Below are 16,416 nucleotides of genomic sequence, written 5' to 3' on the forward strand. Positions count from 1 at the left end.
AAATACTCTGTAAATTGCGAGATGGATATTCCCATTATGATCAAATTAGATTTCATCTTTCACAGAAAATTATCATTCTTCTATATCAGTTACATCAATTAATATGTATTTAAATGATAAATTGTTAATGTGCCCCACTATTTCCCCTTTAAGATCCAGAACCCCAAACCAAATTGGCAACCATTGAAAAGTGTAATTTAACAGTTAAGCATGGCCAGCATGGGCATTTCATTCCCTTCAACAAAGGAAAAAATGTTCGTGGCATACGTTTATGAATGACTTTATTTACCTTATACCTGCTCAGTGGAAGCTGTTTTTTGACTCACCTTTACCAGATTAGAAAGTGCTTCACTGTGCCACTTCAGCTTCCCGCTGTTTTAACTAAACAGAAGAGAACCAGCCAAAATCTTACATACATCAGAGCTGGAAAATAATGTTTGTATCAGACCCTCTCTGCCAATTTCAGCTCCCACATCACCTAACAGTTCACCATTTAACTTTTTATTGCCTCCAGATAATGAAGCCTAGAAAAGATCAAAGTTAGAAAGGTTTAAGGATAGATTACCACAGGCATTTTTAGTCCTTCACATCTTGGGCTGTGTTGCCCTTGGCCTGGAGAAGCCCATCCTGGCATTGGGGGAGTTGATATTAGTATTGATACCCATTTTGATAGTTCTCACTTACAGAGACAGGAAAATAAGCCAAAGCCAGAAAGCAACCCAAGCCTTACAGTTGTCCAATAGCTCAGGGCCAGTTGCGTAGAAGTTTCTTTTTTCCCCCCCCTTCAGCCATAATCACTTAGAGTCAGCCATACAACTAACAGCCTGACCACCTGACCAGCATTTCCATTGATATAAAATGTAAGCATTCATTCATTCTATAGTTAGGGACTCAACTTCAACCTTATCACCAACATCTTTTCTCAACTTAACTCGTGTTCTTGTGCTGACGTTTCCTTGTAAATCTATAAGCCACAAGAATATGTTTTCGTAAGGTCAGTAGAAATATAGTAAGATTTTAAGTCAGGAAGAATCGTCTATAAAATAGTAAGAATGAACCTAGAAGCATCACAAAAGATATCCGCTTAATTGATGGCATGACGTGCATGCTGACAACCACTGGGTCACACTCTTTGGAGCTTAAACACAGTGCTATGTTTAAATAAGTAAAATTAAAGAATGAAGTATAACAGAATGTGAATAACTTGAGACCCAAAAAAGGACCTCTATTATTAAGCCCAGAGAAGGGTTTAGTTTGACTAATTCATACCGTTTCTAGCCCCTTCACTTGTCCTTGCGCAGAGGAGAGCCACCCATCAATACTCCAAAGCAGGATTATTCCAGAGAAATTGTATCTTTAAATGGAACCCATCCTGAGTTATAGTACACCTAAAAAGAAAAAACGCATCACTATGAAATAAGTCACAGCTATTTGTAGATAGTGCATAAAACCTCACTAGGCATCTTCTACATCATATTACTTTACTTCAAAAAATACCTCTGTAACTAGACCTAAAAGTAACCCAACTTTAAGCAGTGCTCTTTTTTCTCAAAACACACAACCTAAAGACTTATCTGTCATAGAACTGCATGGTTGCAAAGCTTTATTTCTGTATACAGATGCTATTTGTTAATGATGGAAAGCAAATTATTTTGTTGCTATGGCTTTTGTGTCTAGCAGTTGAGAGAATGATATGACCATCATGTCATTGGATTCTGAGGTTATCCTTTTCAAAGTAAATTTCCTTTTATTATTGTTGTTGCTGCTTTAATTATTAGAAAATGAGCCATTTGTTATCCTGCCCATGGACCACAATAATTTAAATTAAGATTTTAAGAAAGATGCTCCTAAACGTACTCTTTTTGTAAGGGCTAAGTTTATGCATTAATATAAAAATAATCTGGTATCCATGAAAATGGAAGCACATTTTTGGGCAGAAAAATGCCAATTTAAAAATACCTATAGATAAGAAAAGTATTAACCCTGTGCAACAATTACAGATTTAAATAACGATCACAATATTTCATAAATATAAATTGTACCCATAATATTTTGCCTCCAAAATGCAATAGCTCATTCCCTCAACTGCTATCTATAGGGCAGATGCTTTTATTTCTTTTGTTTTTTTCCAAGTTATAGTGCTGTATTGCTTGTCTGTGTTTAAAAGTGTGCATTATGCAACTCATTTTAGTATGCTATTTCTATGTTTTTTTGTTCTTTTAATAAAATGTATAAATTTCTTGATTATCTCTTTTTTTATGAATCCATATTCACACATTAGGAATTCACTTAAAAGCTATTCATGTTCTAGTATATTAATCCTAATATTTAGTAATTCTAACCTAAAATTTAAATTTGTGACTTGGTCCAATGTTATATTTAATACATAGAATAAATTCACTTCCAAATATACCTTCAGTATTTTCAATTATATAGATAATACATTCATTGTATTAGATGTATTATTCCTGTAATATTGAAGTCAATAACACAAGAAAGACACATATTTTGGTAAAAGAAAACTAAAAATTTTGAGATAATGCTTACTGTTTTCTATGCTGCTTCAGAAATTCTGAGGCATATTCTAAGATACATTATTAGAAGTTTATACCTTCCAAGTTATTCATTTCTATTTTGCATCTTCAGTGTAACATATGGAACCAGTGCCAATTCATTCTTTTCAAGACGGGCAGCAATGGTTTCATAACAATGGGATGCATTAATTTTTCCATTAAAATGTTTTCTCTCACTTAAAATTGGTATTCTCCAACAAATGGCACAGGAATGAAAAGATAATCATTTTTGTTCTTTAAGAAAGCACAACGTAACTTGGTAATACTTTATTCTGTCAGATTTCTAAATATTTAAAAATACTAATTGAGAACTTCTTCTCATTGGCCACCATTTGTTTGTCAAGCTCATAGCAAACTGAGGTGAGGAGACTGGATGAGAGGTTGTGACAGAGTAAAGTATTATTCGTGTGTCTACAACGATGAAAAGGGCCAGGGAGAAGGTTGGGTCCTTGTCCAGTATCTGCTGAATCACACAGAGCTACTAGCTCCCTTGGCCCTTATGTCCTGCTTTACTATCTCTAAGTGTGGTTCCACTATGGCACTTCTTGATAAGCTGACTTTGTGCCCTTTGATGTGTTGTACATGCTTCTGTGAGTCTGTGATAATCCCAGCACTAAAACCAGTTCAGTATATAGACATTTCCAAGAGGTCTCTGGCCTCTTCAGAATTCAGTTTATGTGTTTCTCTTTGAAGCTGCTGAACGATGGGTGAGAATTCAGGGCAGGCATTCCTGACCATCTTCAAAATGGAATTTCTGTTGGCCAGAAGAAAGTTGACCCACAGGCAAAACCGGATGTAAAACAAGTTTCCCTTGGCGTTTTCAACCTCTTTTTCCAGCATCCTTCTAAGCCCCTCCTTTTCTCACCCCTCATGGTGGCCTCTAGCCCTCTAGAAGCCCCATGGTAGCAACTTATCAGGCCTGCTTTCCCAGGTAGATCTGGACTTTTCTCTTTCAGAACTTTCCTGTTGGGATCTCAGACTATGGAGAGCAGCTTAGTTGTGATACATTCCAGTGTCAAAGATTGGCAGTGCTTAATGTGTTGCCCCTCCTGAGAGCGTTTGTATGTAAAAAGGCATGACTCTCCAGTGATTGATTATCAGATGGCCACATGCGTAGATGAGGGAGACATGTTTTACTGAGGCAAACGTCTAGGCATTTGAACAAGAGCCTGTAGGCAGTGGTCAAATTCTTATGGATAAGTGGTGCAGTCATTTACCACCTCAAGAAACCCAACACAGGAAGACTCTTATAATTTTGTTATTGTTGGGAAAGTTCTGATATAATAATGAACCTAAAATACTGACTAGATAGTGAACATCCCAAAATTCCACAGACCAGAATCTACTCCCACGGTCAGCAGCTGTAGTAGAGAACATGACTCAGTGACAGGCCTGATTTTCTGGAGCAATCTAATGCATATACTTGTGAAGATTCAATGGATGGACGCATGCTCTGATTTTTCACTTGTCTCTTTCCTCTACTAGAAATTCCCATTTAACTGAGCCCTCCCAGATTTTCCTTTCAGTGCCTGCACTTACACTTCTCCCTCAGGCAGGAGGACAGTCAGAATCTGGGGAATAAAAGCCAAGAGCTCCAATGACAGAAAGGGCAGCCACCCGGACATAAGAGTGAGAGGTTTGTGAGAGGATCTGGAGGTCTGATTCCAGTCCTTACAAACAGACGCCCAAAGCAAAACCACAGCATTCTGAAGTGGATGCAGAAATCAGTATAAGAAGGAAGTTCCGGTCAGTGCAGCCCAGCATTTTTGTGTTGTGCATGGAAACAGTGCAGTGCAGAGGCAGGCAGGGCAGCCGGGGCAAAGCACAACAGATGCCAGAAAAATCATACGTTTCCCTGGTGAGAGGGAGAGTTCTCCCTGTAAGTGATTCAGCGCATTGCATGCATGTACACGTGCAAAGAGATAGACTGGTGAAAAATCATAGAGTAATGGGGAATGAATAGCAGCAAGCAGTAGCAACAGCACCTGTTAAAGCAGACAGCCTGTTCATTAACAACTGGACTTGAAATAACGCAGAAGGAATCTGAGGAGTCTCCACAGTCAGCATGTTGTTAGAGACATGGCTCCAAAGATGATGGTCAACCCATTGAGGATCAATGTGGCTCTCAAGAAAAGGGTAGGGAAGAATAGGATCAGGACTTTGCCTTTAGCCTTCAGGACCTGAAGAGTTGAATGATTGTTTGTTGGGGAAATTGGCAGTTAAGAGGGAATCATATCTATGTTAATTATAAATATATATATTATAAGTGGTTATTGATGTGCCTTTGTTAACTATTTAATAAATGTCTGTGTAGTCCATTCAAAGTGCTTTGGTTCTTCTCAATTTTTATTCACAAAATCCCAGAGAAATTCATTCACGGGTTGTTATACTAGGAAAACCTGAATTCACATGACTCCAGGCAATCAGTGTTCACAATTTGGGGCTGCAGGTAGGGGCTGCTAATAAATGAGGCATTTGTGCTATCAGTCACATCCCAGTTCGATCGGTGTACAGGACCTCACTGAATATCAAGCAAATGTTTACCATAAACTGAGCCCCAGCCAGTGGTAGAGACCACTATAGTAAGCAGCTCCTTTCTCCTGATGGACACCATCAGAGATATTCTGGATCCTGAAGATGTGTAGGACCTCAAGAATCATTGGGATGAGACTGTGGGGCCAGAGAAGCACCCAAACCATTAAAAAAAATGGCCAAGGAGTATTGAACATGCAGCCACACCCACTATCGTTGTCCAGTACTTCCCACATCCTGGAGAAATTTTACCGAGTGGTAAAAATAAAAATATACAAATCCAGATATTGTTAGTGGGCTTAGGGAAAGGCCAGTCTAAGAATAACCTTTGAGTAATAACAGACTAAGTAAACTTTTAAGTGTATTTTAAATTGTTATTGTGTCCACATTCACTGTTATCCCACTTGACCCTTCTCCTATCCAATCCACCCTGCACATTACTGCCGGGATCATTTTTCTACAGTCAAAAATTGATTATTTCACTTCCCTGACTAAAAATCTTCGATAGCTCCTCACTGCCTGTGGAATAAAGCCTACACTCTAACATAGTACTCTTTCGTGCTCTGGCCTTAGGCTTGCCCTCTAGCTTCGTCTTTCCCCCTGCCTTCTGTAACCTGTACACTCCAGACGAGCCAAACCGCTGTTAGAAAAATACAATTAAAAACGAGATCTTCTTCCAACCCCCAAATCCTCTCCACAAAGGTAGTAGTGAAAGAAAACACCTTTATTAGTGAATACACATTAAACCAGAATGGGACGTGCATCATAGGCAATCTGCTAAGAGATTACAAAGACAAAAAGGAATCTCACTCCCTTATATAGCCAAGCAGATACAACCCGTTATATACATGTTTTCAAGATAAACAATAACTAGTCCGCAAGTAGGAGGCTTGACAGCACCCTGTGTCATTCATAGTTTGTCCTAGCTTTATCGTCATAACTGGGGAGGCCACCTGTGTTGACTTTATCCATAGAAGAAACAAACTTCTCACACCTTTAGCACAGGAGGTAGTTTTGCAGATTGGAGCAAGGTGCCCAGGGAAGTTAGGCTCTCTCCCTGCTACAGGATGGGGCTCTATGTCTTTCTCCTTTGATGTCTGCATTTCTAAGAGATGGCTCCCAGGTCCATGAGAAAACATTCCAGAGTTGTGAGATTAGTGAGAGGCTTCTTTAGCCATTAAAGAGATTTACATATGAAGAGGGCAGAGACAGAAATTTTGAAAGGAAAGGGAGGGGGTGGCAGAGAAGTCACCTCCTTTATTTTCAACAAGGAGAATCCACCCTCTTATTTTTAATTTGTATTTGCCCTTACATCACTCACCGTTTCCCAGATCCATACCATAGTTTCCCATATCTATGTGCTATTTTTCTCTCCACTGGGAACACCTTTCCCTCTTCTTCCTCCTCTTCTTTGCAAACTCATCATTCAAGGTATATGTCAACTATCAACTCTTCCACTCAGATGCAGCTAGTATTTATTTAGTGCTTACCAGGTAATCTCAAAATTCAGTATCCACCTCCCCTACATTGACTTTATGCCGCCTCCGTTGAGCTGGGCTTCTCAAAGGCAAGAACCAGGTCTAGTTGATCTTGACATCCTTTATGATGCCTCGAACAGTAGCCACACAGTAAACGCGTAATAGATTTTTGGAGAAATAATCGACTAAGAAATCAGGGCACTTTTCTTGTAAAGAAGAAAACTTCATTCAAATAAAAGGGATTTATGTAATGATACAGGGAAATTTCACAAATTCCAATTGCAGAAAGAACAACGGGGCCTCGTAGAACTGAAAAGTTATCAGGTGATTTGTTTCTCCTCTCTGAATCTCTGTCTCTTTCTCCTCTAGTCTCCTGCTTCTCTCTGCAAACCAGTTTTCTCTGCTTACTTATCAGCACTCAGGTGACTGATCAGGGCTACTCTCAGAATGGTGGTCTTATCCTAAGAGTCTATATCACTGAGAGCCTGTACCAGAAGTACCTAGTAGCTTGTAACACGTAGATTACTGGGACCACTCAAGAGTCTCTGATTCAGTGGATATGGGATGAAGTATGAGAAATTAGAATTTCTAACAGGTTCCCAAATGATTCTCACAATCTGGGGACACAATTTGAGAACGATTATTCAATTTGACCTTCAAGCTTGGTTCCCCACCAACAATAGACTCAACGACTAGGCCCCAATGCCTGATTCTCATAAGAGAATGTTATTGGTGAGTCAAATCTTCATCCCTGTTACACTTAGTTGTGGCCCAAAAAATGGAGTCACATAGTACATAAGAAAGGTTGCCGCTTTGAGGCTGTGGGCTGGGAAACTTTTCAAAGAAGGTGGATCCCTAGTACGGTCACTCCCATGGCTCCTTTTAAAGCTCTAAGAATCTTCACACTGAACTGGATCCTTGGTCTATGCTGCTCAATTCTCCATAGCCGATAGAGCCACTAAGGACATAATGGCCATCTCTTGGGCATCTCCAGCTACTCACCTCAAAGTAAATCAAATCTTTACATCCAGCCCTAAACTTATCATCTTCCCTCTCAAATATGCTGCTCCATCCATTTATCCAAGCAAGAAACCTGGGAATCACATTTGACTCCTCATCCCCCACCTTCTATATCCAGTCTAAGTCCTGTTAACTCTATCTCCTGGTTATTTTCTCTATCCCTACTGTACCTGGTTAGTTTAACTGGACACCCTGCCTCCAGTGTTGTTTTCCTCCAATCCGTTCTTCGCGTGACTGTCAGAATGCTCTATCTAAAACACCTTCCCAATCTTAGCTCTTGGGACAGCTGTGTTAGGCCTGGGGCAGCTAAAGCCTGGGCCTCTAGTCTCCATCGGCATGCAGCCGCTACTCTCCCTACATCAGAATGGCATGTGAAGGTTATCATGCTATGTATACTATGATATAATATGAAAAAAGATTGGGAAGCTATGATCAAAAACACAAGTTGGACTATGTTACTCCTCTACTTAAGACTTTTCAATGGCACCCCGTACCTCCCCGGATAAAGCCTAAACATACCTTGCAATAGCCTATAACACCTGGCATGATCCAGTCCCTGTCTACTTCTCCAGCTTCTTCTCTTGCCACTGCCTGCCTTGGACTTGCTACTTCAATAGCATGTAAATGCTTGTAGCTTCCAGCACACGCCCTGCTGTTTCATGCCTGTGAGCCATTGCTCATGGTTGCCTTTCTGCCTGGAATGCCCACCCTCCCCCTTTTTTGCCAGGCTACCCTCTGTTAAGACTCTGTTTAAGTACCATATCGCCCAGGAAAACTTCCATGTCTGCTTCCCATCTCCACCAGTGTACCCCTCTTTTAAAAAACTCTCATAATACCTTGAGCATACAATTGTCATTGGATTTACCACACAGCATTAGAATATTGCCTGCTTTTCCCACTACCCTGTGCATTTCTTGAGGGCAGGGTCTGTGTTTTATCCATTATTATACTTTCAGCACCTAATATAGTGATTAAAAAGTATCATACAACTCAACAACAAAAAAACAAATAATTCGAAGATAGATGAAGGGAAGACTTGAGCAGGTATTTCTCCAAAGAAGATATACAAATGGCCAATAAACAGATGAAAAGATGCTCAACATTGGGGACAGCCCGGTGGTGCAGTTGTTGAGTTTGCACACTCCACTTCAGTGGCCTGGGGTTCACAGGTTCAGATCCCAGGCACAGACCTACACAACCCTCCTCAAGCCACACTGTGGCAGCCTCCCACATGCAAAATGAAGGAAGATTGGCACAGATATCAGCTCAGAGACAATCTTCCTCAAGCAAAAAGAGGAAGATTGGCGCAGATGTTAGCTCAGGGCCAATCTTCCTCACCAAAAAGAAAAAAAAAAGATGCTCAACATCATTAGACATTAGGGAAATGCAAAGCAAAACTGTGATGAGATACCACTTCACACTCACTAAGATGGTTATTATTTAAAAAATGGAAAAGAACCAGTGTTGGTGAGGATGTGCAGAAATTGGAACACTTGTGCATTCTGGTAGGTATGTAAAATGGTACAGCCAATAGGGAAACAGTTTGGGAGTTCCTCAAAAAGTTAAACATAGAATTACCATATAAATCAGCAATTGCACACCTGGATATATACCGAGAATTGAAAGCAGGGACTTGAACAGATACCTGTACACCAATGCTCATAGCAGTGTTATTCACAATAGCCAAAAGGTAGAAGCAACCCAAGTGCCCTTTGATGGATGAATGGATAAACAGAATGTGTATATACATACAATGGAATATTATTCAACCTTAAACATGAAGGGAATTCTGACACACGCTACAACATGGATGGACTTTGAGAACATTATGCTAAATGAACTAAGCCAGCCACAAAAGGACAAATACTGCATAATTCTACTTATATGAGGTACCTAGAGTACTTAAATTCATAGAGATAGAAAGTAGAATGGTGGCTGCCAGGAACTGGAGGCAGGGAGAACGGGGAGTTATTGTTTAATGGGTATAGAGTTTCAGCTTTAAAAGATGAAAAAAGTTATGGAGATGGATGGTGGTGATGGTTTGCACAATGTGAATGTACTTAATACCACTGAACCGTACACTTAAAAAAATGGTGAACATGGTAAATCTTTTCCAGCTTTATTGAGATATAATTGACATATGTGTAAGTTTAAGGTGTACAATTTGATGATTTGATACACATTTAGATCGCTAAATGTTTACCACAATAAGGTTAGTTAACACATCCTTCACCTCACATAATTACCATTTTGTTGTTGTTTTCATTGGTATGGTGAGAACATTAAAGCTTTACTCTCACAGCAACTTTCAAGTATACAATACAGTATTGTTAAATATAGCCACCATGCTGTACGTTACATGCCCAGAACTTATTCATCTTATAACTGAAAGTTTGACCAACATCTCCCCTTTTCCCCCACCCTTCAGTCCCTAGCAACCACCATTCTACTCTGTTTCTATGAACTCAATGTATTTCAATTCCATATACAAGTGAGATCATACAGTGTCTTTCTCTTTACGACTTATTTCACTTAGCATAATACCTCAAAGTCTGTTCATATTGTTGCAAATGGCAGGATTTTTTTTCTTTTTTACGGCTGAATCATATTCCATTGTATATATATATATATCACCTTTTCTTTGTCTATTCATCTTAAGATGGCAAATTTTATGTTACGTATAATTTTCCACAATTAAAAAAAAAAAAAGCAGACGACAGTGCTACTTCGATTCCAAGCTTGGACGCAAGAATCCCACGTGCAAGACTGGGAGCCATAGTTCCTACGGATCAACCTCCCTCATTGTACCACCCAGTCATTTCCTTCTGAGGCTCTGCCATATCCCCCGGAGCACTGAAAGGGTACAGTGTGCACAAGAAAATAGCAATAGTTTCCTAATTGAATGTCCTTCCTTCTGTTTGGTCTTCTAAGTCTCCCAGGAGGTTTTCCAAACCTCTCTCCCATTTTGCCTTTTCTGTCTTTCTTTTCCATTCCCAAGCCTTCACTTCTATTCCTTCCCCCTTTGAGACTATCTAGAATAATTCCTTAAATAAAGCAATGCTTAAAAGACAAACAGCATCAACAAATGGGATGGGAGATGGCTTCTCATTTGTGGCTCAAAAGCAGATCAGACAAGGAAGAATAAATTATTGGCTACCCTCATGATATGGTAGGCAAAAATACCTATAGCACAGAGAAAAAAACACAAGCTACTATCAGTAAATGATCCTCGGTATAAGTAAAATGGAAGCAGGAGTGCATTATAAGGATATGGGTCTTTATTTGTCAGAGTTCTTCAGGTTACAAGTGACAGACTTCAAAATAAAGCTGGTTTAAGAAAAAAAAAGACATGTGTTAGGTCAAATAGTTGAAAGATCCATGAATGGGTTGGCTTCAGGCACAGCTGCATGCTGGTGCTCAAACTGTGAGGTTAGGAATCTGCCACTCTCCTTTTCTCAGCTCTGATTTCCTGTGTGTTTATCATTGAAAGGTCCTTATTGGCATCTGACTAGATTAGCAATACAGAAGAAGAGAGTGCACCGTTCCCAATGGTTCCAGCATAATTCCAAGGGCTGATTTGTTGGTCTAATTTTGGGCATATGATTGTACCAGCTTAGATCACCTGCTCATTCCTAAAGGTAGGGATAGAACATTCTAATTGGCCAGGTTAGAATTTATGCACCTATTCTTTGAACCAGAGAATGAGATATCTTTGCTCAAACTTTATGGATTGAAAGAGAGAGAGAGAGAGAGCTGGTCTCAAAGGAAAACCAAAGTACTGTTCCCAGAACAATTGGGAATGTATGTTGGACAGACAAAAACAACACACGAATTTGATAGCCTACCCAGTTTACAAAAGGTCTTCAACTAATATAATGCCACTATACCATATAAAAATAAAAATGTACTCATGCCTTCTATATACAGACACAATCCAAATTTTTGTATCCCAAGTGTACCCAACGTTAAATTCAAGAACTTTCAGGGATTCACAGTCATCTTGGACAGGTATTGATGCAGCCCCCCTGGTCTCACATCTATGTGGATGATACATTTGACCCCATCCAAAATACCCAATGTCCAATACTGGAGGGAAAACAGGATGAACTAAATAAAACCTCCCATTTGGAAATGGAAAAACTGGATACAATGCACAAAGATTACCAATCAATATCATAACAATTCATGTATCACATACATGAATAGCAAGAACTCCCTGACCTAGCAACAGTAAGTTCTTGGTCAGCCAAGCTGGATGTCTCATCTTCTGAGAGCATCTCCCTTGTCCATTTTCTTACTTGGCTGCTCTTTAAAGGGTCATCAAAGAATCCTACCCTTCTGGGGACTGCATCATCTCAGCAACCCACTTGCTGTAGATGTGAGTTCAGTGACTTGGGGATTGCCTTAGGGGTCGAAAAACCATAGGCGTTTGATTTTTTGGCCAGGCTTGGCTTTTCTCTGGCAATGTGTTTCCTTAAAATTCAGTAGATACATCACTTAGCATTAAATTTAGTTTCCTATAAGATAAAACCCCCAAATAATAGTGACCTATCTAAGATCGAAGTTTAGCTCTTTCTTTCATAAAAGAAATCTAAAGGTAAATTGTCCAGAGCTGGTATGAAGTACAATACTTCCTTTTATCTCTCTCCTCCACCATCCCCAGTGTATGGTCTTCATCCTCATGGCCCAAGATGGCTGATAGAACTCCATCTGTCATATCCACATTCCAGGTACTAGGATGGGGAAAGGTGAAGAAGGGCATATCTTCTCCCTTCTAAGGAGACTTCTCAGAAGGTCCGCAAAACACTATTGCCTATGTCTCATTGACCAATCTTAAAGGCATGGTCATGCCCAACGGTAAGGGAGATTGGGAAATGTAGTCTAGTCTTTTATTCCAAATGGCAATATGCCCAGATAAAAGTTGGGAATCTGTTACTAAAGAAGGAGAAAATAGATGTTGAGGTAGGCAACTAGAATTCTACATTCTACTACAACAGATTCAATTTAAATTCTATTTTATGAAGTGGTAGTCAAAGGAAGAGAATGTTGACAACTCGTGTCCTCGAATCTTCACACTAGCTTAGAGATTTCTGTCTTTTGGCAACAGGTCTTAGGACTCTGCCTAGGCCCCCTAGTCCCTCAATTAAATGATCTCTATCTTGGCTTTTGCATTGGGGTCATTACAAAGTCATCTCCAGGTAGGGGAGGCACAGCTAATCTTCCTTTTTCTTTAAGATGCATATGAGCTATTGGCTCTCCTTTTGATAGGAGTAGGTGGTTGGGGGATACCTGGGGATCTGGATTTTCCCAGGCCTTATTCTTATGTTTTATTGTTTCCTTTTTTATCTACTCATCTCTACACTCTACCCATTCTCCGAGCCCTAAAATAACCCTGGTTACTGAGACATCACTCATAATAAGATCATTGTCAGTGGGTTTTCCCCCTTGGTCTGGCAGAGAACTTTTAACAGAACCTACTTAAGAAAGGCCTAGACCACCAATTATATCTTCTGCTATGGTTGCCAATTCTTTGCCACTGATTGCACCAGCTTCAGTTTTGAGATACCAAATTATGGGACAATCGGTCAATTTAGACTACAATCCATAGGTAGAAAGCACTTATCTTAGAAATGCTGTATTTCTTTCTATATCTACTTGCAGACTTCCTAGGTTTTAGTTCAAATTAATTCCTCTGTTGTAGAACTTTGGGGAAAGCAACAGAAAGTAAGTAGTAAATGCCAACATCCTGATTTCTTCCCTGTAATTTCTCTTAACACTACAGCCATTTCTCTTTGCATGTCTGCTTTATTTTTCTTTGTTCAGAACAAATTTCTTTGTTTCTCTGAACTTTCTGTTGGTCCTCACAATGCTTAGGTTAACATATCCTCAGTTTAATCAAAAGCACAAGGACTCACCAGAATTCCTGAGTCCCAAATTCAAATTCCATAGGGAGAGAATCAAACTGAATCAGTTAGATCAGTTGTCCATCCATCCTCAAAGGACTGTGTACCATGAATATGGCAGACAGAACTCTCCCCTGCTGTTTTGGAGTATTATTCTCAAGGCAGAGATTTGGTTGTCTGGACAGACAACTGAAAAGGTGTCTGCTACAGACATAATCGTAAATATCTATGATACAAGATAAATCCCACAAGAAAGATACAAATTAGATGGCATAGCGGTATAAAATAAGAAGAGATTTCTTACAGTGAAAAAGCTTCATGGAAGTGATGTCACAGGCAACTACAAGCCAGGGAATGCTAAGAATTACCAGCAAACACCAGAAGCTAGAGGAGGTAAAGAAGAATTCTCCTCTACAGGTTTCAGAGGGAGCCTGACCCTGATGGCACCTTGATTTTAGACGTCCAGCTTCCAGAATTGTGAGAGAATAAATTTCTGTTGTTTTAAGCTATCCAGTTTGTGGTATTTGTTACAGCAGCCCTAGGAAAATAATATGCACTCTAAAGTGACAGCTACCCTGTGCCCCAAAGCCTTACCTTATCTCTGAAGGACATCTTAATTAACGGCTTCATCATTACAAACAGTGACTTCAAATGGGGAAATCCTCACTGTTAATCCCCCCACCCCTCCAGCCTCTCATTCCCTCCAAGGATCTTTTTCTTGTAACTCATTTCTTAGTGCAAAATTATATATAATTTAGTCTTTCTACTATTAAAGAAAAGACCCTATTAAAAAACCAAATTACTTTTGGTAGTGATGATTTATTGTGTAACTTGTTATGGATGCTACTCCACAAACTTGGGTATGCAAGAACTATCATTTCTTTATTTTCTTTAAATCAAGTTTATTTCAACTCCACATCTCTGTGCTGCCAGACTGGCAAAAAATTAAATTCCAATCACTTTCTGGAGCTCTCTACCCTCCTTAGGATCACACAAACATGCAGGAGGTTTGCGTGGCAAGTATCAGATAGGGAGAGTATCTCCAATCCTCAGGCCATCATGCTTTCCAGTCCAAGCCTGCATGGTACTGTAAAAGCAAGCAGTCACCCTTCTCCCATGCCTCGGAGAAAGCCACGGCACCTAGAATCTAGCTAGCCTTTTAAGGTTGACCACAAATCCTTTACTCCCAGAGCTTCTGCCAGGAAGCGGCCGGAGATCCTTACTACTCCCAAACTGACAGCTGTCAGTCCTTTCCAAAGCTTGGAGAAGTCTCACTCCTTCTTCTGCCCACTCCAAAGTGAACTACTTCCTTCCTTCCTCTCCTCTGAGAACAATCCTTACAATATTCTCAGGATTCCAGGTAAACAAAAGCTAGGGAGACAGACTTTGGGGCCTGCAACACAACCCACTCACTCCCCAGGAAAGAAAGCACAAAGGGCTTGGATTCCTTTTTGGAACAGGAAAGGGAAAATAGAGGGAGAATAAACACGGTATCTCAACAAATTACTCTGAATCACTGAAGTACCAGGATAAAATAATATTAAGAGCTTATATTTTTTTTGAACACTTACTGTGTGCCAGCCATTGTTCTAAGTGCTTGACATGTGTTAACTCATTTCAGCCTCAATTCAATCTGGTAGATACTGTTATCTCCAGATGTTGAAACTAAGGTGGAGAGTTGATGTCGCTGGCGTAAGTTCACATAGCTACTAAGTGGCAGGGCTAGAATTTAAATATAGGCAATTTGGCTCCAGAGACTGCACCCAACCTTTATGCTCTACTGCCTCTCAGTGGAACATATCATCTTCTTATTCACATAGGTATTTTAGGTCCTGGTAATTCCTAGACTTGGATGATTACCAGGTTTAATTCAGAACCTCGGAGACACCTCCTTCTTCCATACCTCCTCTACATCTGTAGGCCCTCTAAGAGCTGAATTTCTCAATAAGCCACCAAAAGGACAGATAGCCTTCTTTTTGTCCATTCTACAGATGTTAGCCCTTGGCACCAGTACCTTTAATATGAAGCACTATTATAAGGCAGTGTTTCAAGCCAAATAGTGTTAGATAATAGTTGGCCTTGATCATGTGCAGATCTCTGCTTCAATCTATCATGGCTAGAGTTAACTATATTCCAAAGGTTAATTGCTCTCAGTACACATAGGCTAGGCTCTAGCAACTTTATGCAGACAGAAACCTGGGGCTGATTTCTTCGGAAAGGGGCTGAGAGAGTAGTGGTCAGTAAGATCGTCAAATACCACAGCCCAGAGTCATGCTAAATAATGAAGACTTAATAGCTTTGGCTAGAGCTAAGCAAGTGTCCTAGTGTCATAGGTCAGGCTACGTAGTAGGTCAGGCCCTCCTTTCCACATGCCTTGGACTGGAAAGCTGCTGTCTTTTTCAGGAAGAACTTCCAGCTTAATAATATGCTGTAGTGGTGAACAAATACCTTCTTCTCACTCTTCCTCCTTCAAATGGTGACTATAGCCTCACGTCAGAGTTTCTTATAATCAATAAATCAATAATAAAAACACTAAAGATGAATGTAAAAGATATCTCTGAAATATACTGGTACCAGCTGGAAGGATTCTAGGTTAGGAAGTTGGAGCTTTTATGAATTTTGTTTTTGTTTTTTATTTTTTGTTGTTGTTGTTGTTGTGAGGAAGATTGTCACTGAGCCAAAATCTGTTGCAATCTTCCTCTGTTTTATGTGGGATGCTGCCACAGCGTGGCTTGATGAGCAGTACTAGGTCCACGCCTGGGATCCAAACCAGTGAACCCTGGGCTGCTGAAGTGGAGCTGGCCCCAAAGTCAGAGCTTTTGCCTGAAGATATGAAGACATGATGAGACATGATCAACACATTCATAGTTTTTCCAGTGCATGAGTGCGATCCACCCAAATGGGTCCCTC

Source organism: Equus quagga, chromosome 10, assembly GCF_021613505.1.
Source record: "Equus quagga isolate Etosha38 chromosome 10, UCLA_HA_Equagga_1.0, whole genome shotgun sequence".
Taxonomy (NCBI): domain Eukaryota; kingdom Metazoa; phylum Chordata; class Mammalia; order Perissodactyla; family Equidae; genus Equus; species Equus quagga.